At 40.0% G+C, this 3,617-nt stretch overlaps 1 long non-coding RNA gene across 1 annotated transcript; it reads right to left on the bottom strand.

Annotated features, from left to right (window-relative positions):
* Positions 1-600: 600 nt before the first annotated feature.
* On the bottom strand, positions 601-2,782 carry LOC122189922. Its single transcript, XR_006182019.1, has 3 exons — positions 2,742-2,782; positions 2,119-2,224; positions 601-911 (listed from the first exon to the last, which is right to left on the bottom strand). It is a non-coding gene; the product is annotated as an uncharacterized LOC122189922 (long non-coding RNA).
* Positions 2,783-3,617: the final 835 nt, after the last annotated feature.

Raw genomic sequence — 3,617 nt, 5'->3', positions numbered from 1 at the left:
AGTCTGTCATGCGTGGTTCCTGTGACCAAGATGTGCAACCAAACTGGAGCAGTAATGAAGACAAATCACACAAGGACTCTGTGCACAGCCCATGAGTTGATGTATATTTGCATAACATAGCTTATCAAATCTGCCTGAGAAAATCAGAGGCGGTTTGTGAAATGCTCAGGAATAGAAAAATATTCTGCTGGAAAAATCTCGTTGCTGATCACAGAAAGATCTTATTAAGCTATTCTGCAATAAGTGGACCAAATGTGATGGAGAAGGCAATTTTTCCAAGAAAGAGTTGCCTTTCAGTAGCAGAGAAATAAAGTATCACAGAATGAATGCAATGAGAAGGTGTTGGCTAGTCTATATATTGAGGCCTCCAAATCTAGGACTCCACCTCTACATGTGAGCCTGGAGGACTGCAGCTTTTTCAGTTAAAAAAGATAGTTCTGTCTAATGGTATCAGTACAATGAATCTGTGGAAATAAAAATACATGAAGCATTTCCCAAATGTTCATACATATGGTTAATCTTAACTTAAAAGCTGAGTGTGTTACTATGACCTCTCTGTTTCCCACCCGCCCCCTTTCCCTAAGGGAAGCAACTCCTGTTTCCAGTGCTTTTGCACCTTCATTTGAACACATCTTAAATGTTTGCTCCATTCTTTAACAACATATTCTCCTTCATGTAAGAAGTCTGAAAGTAAACTCCCCTGTGAAGGATGGTGTCAGTATTCCCCTCCACAACCTTCTTGTCTTTAAACAGTAAAATTGTTGACACATGGCTCAGAATATGAATATTTGATCAAAATGAACCTTCAGTGATTCCAGAATTTTCACGTCCCCAAGCGTCTTTTTGGCAGATGGCCAGTAATCATCTACATTTTTTTCCATTTGGATCCACCTTGTTTCAGGTTTAATGCCCTTAGAATAGAACAACCATTATGGAAATTAGTTTGCAGCTGCTGTACATCAATGTTTAGAAAATTAATATTACCCACATTACACAGCACAGAAGCTGAATTTTAATGAAGCATGGAAACTATAAGCAAATTGACCTTTAACCTCATCAGAGAAATAGTCAAACACAACTTTGTCTGAGAAAACTTATAATTTCCGACAGAATTCTCTGGACGCAATAACAGAACTATAGTTTTTATCATTATAATAAAAGGAATGAAATGCTTCATCAGATTACAGAATACGGAAGAATCTAAACTGTTACGTTTTCTCCTACTAAGCTTTAGAAATATTTTCTCTTAGACATATGACAATGGAAATTACAGTGCTCATAACAATAGACCTAACACATGAAGAGAAGTGATGAAATATATGCCGGGAAGAAAACTGATCGAAGCAGTCAGCTGAGATTTTCACTAGCTTAGGAGCTGTTCCCAGCCTATATTGAGAAGGCAACAGCACCAGTCCCTTGCTGCTTTTTGGCTGCTGGCTTCTTTGCTTCTCTATTCTTCATCATTGTTTTCTTTTCCTTTTTATTAAACTATCCAAAATGTTCAATTCAGACCTCTTTAATTTGAATAATGTATCTTCTGTTATATTTTAAGACAGTTATAACTGCATCATAGAAATAACAGAAGGTGTAAATTTATTATCCTCAAGCAATGTATCATGGACATTTTAATTTCAGCTAGAAGCATTTGGTTAATGTATTTTTCTCTCCCTCAAAAGAAAAAAATAGTTTGAGAAACCCACTTAGGAAAACTTGCAGGGTGTCATTCTGCACAGACTTTCTAAAACAATTTTGTAGCCTTATTAAAACACCCTCCTAGTGTGTGTTTCTGTGTGCGTTTGTGCAGGGTTGGGCTTTTTGTAAACATGTGTCAAAACTGCCAGTATAGATTTACCTTGAAGGCACATCCATTGTATAAATGGCAGGTAGTACAAGAAAGTCTTCTGCTAGAAAACTGCACAGATTCTAAGAGAGCCATTTACCAGTGTTCAAAGTTAGAGGAACAGGTCTGAATGCTATAGCAGCCACATTTAGTTTTAATTCACACTTAGTTGGCAATAAAACAGCTCTAAAATTCTCAAAAATTAGTAGTTTTTTTTTTTTTTTTAAGTCGACTGGAAGACATTACAAGACTCAAATAACTAAAATAAACTGACTCACCTGCCTGCAGCATGAATCCAGCTCCATGCAAAAGGATTAAAATTAACAGGGGAGGAAGGATAAATTCTGCTTCTCATTTCCTTCAGACAAAATACAGATTAGAAAACTGCAATGGAACAGAATGGGCAATAAAATTACTTAAAGGTCATCACATGTTGCAATAAACTGTAACCTGATTTATTCTTTTAATGCTGACATGAAGCTGCTGAAACTAGAAAAGCAAGTAACTTTTTCAATTAATGTCAAAATCTCCCATTTTATTTTATAGGTTATTTTACCCATTCTAAGTTAAAATGATGCTATGTTATGGCATCATTTTATGAGCCCAAAGAGACATTTTGACATTTACCATAAGCTCTGAGAAAGTCAGAAGCGAAACGGTTACGAAGGATATACTGAATAAAACACCCCGAAACAAACTGTAAGAAACATTGCTTTATAAATAGGAGTGGTGATTAAAGTATTGTTTTTCCCCACTTCAGATGCAGGGGCTGCATCTACCCGTGCCTTCTTAATACTCTCTGACACTGCCTTTGAAATAAAAGGCAAGCATCTTGCAAGAGAGACCTTTTAAAAGCAATAAAAATCCTTCCTCAGCCTTCATTTTTGTCTCGTTATTTTACCTGCAACCATCTGACGACAGTTCAATGCAGGGATATTATGGTTTTAAACTGCAATTTACAGACAGCCTCTGTTCCTTCCCGGAGCACCGCAAGGAAAGAGACGAGACAGAAAGGCTTGAATGGTTAGTTCATCTTCAGAGCCGGTTCCTCCCAGCCCTCTTGCAACCAGGTGCTTGAGCAGCTCTGGTTTCCTCCTCTTGTCTTCTAAACGGCATTACCTGTCCTGCCAGAGAGCTGAGGTGGCTGCGACTCTGGGAGGGCACTTTCTGTTGCAGGCAGGGTTTGGAGGTGCAGAGAAACGGCTGCGGTCCTGGTGCGGCTCAGCACCCTGGGCTAAGCCTGGTGGGGTGCTGCTGTCTGTGAAGCTTATCTCCTGAAAGAGGAGGACAAGGGAGGCTGTATTTCATTAGCTGTTAATTGCTAAGTGCTGGCATGGTGTCGGGTCTCTTTATTGTATCAGCAGCTGCTTCCAGGGATGTGGCAGTTCAGAGTTGACTAAGAGTAAACTCGACTCTTGGCTGCCAATGGAGGTGATGCATTTAAGACACAGGATGTTTGTGTGGAAGCAGTCAAGCAGAAAGGTGCATGGAAAGGAGCAAGTTAAGGCCAGGCTCCATGTTTCCTGAGGGGCCATGGATGTCAGTGTCTGTTTTCTGTTATGCTCGGAGTCACCAAGTGTGTCAAAATGGCTCTGTTAAAGGTTTGAGCTTTCCCTGCTGTGGGAGTGGGGAAGTTCTGGGAGATGTGCAGGTGGTGGTGTGCACAGCCCGGCCCTAGGGCCAGTTTCTTTTTTGGGGGCTCAGTGGTGCTAAGTTCTTGCAGAGTGAAAGAGCAGGCTAAGGGAGTGCCACCATACCTTCAAGATTTGAGGCTTGA

Source organism: Lagopus leucura, unplaced genomic scaffold (assembly GCF_019238085.1).
Source record: "Lagopus leucura isolate 7727_CA_CO unplaced genomic scaffold, USGS_WTPT01 Super-Scaffold_100159, whole genome shotgun sequence".
In the NCBI taxonomy this organism is placed as follows: domain Eukaryota; kingdom Metazoa; phylum Chordata; class Aves; order Galliformes; family Phasianidae; genus Lagopus; species Lagopus leucura.
Note: the sequence above shows the minus strand (reverse complement) of the source record. Positions and strands in the feature narration are given on the sequence as shown.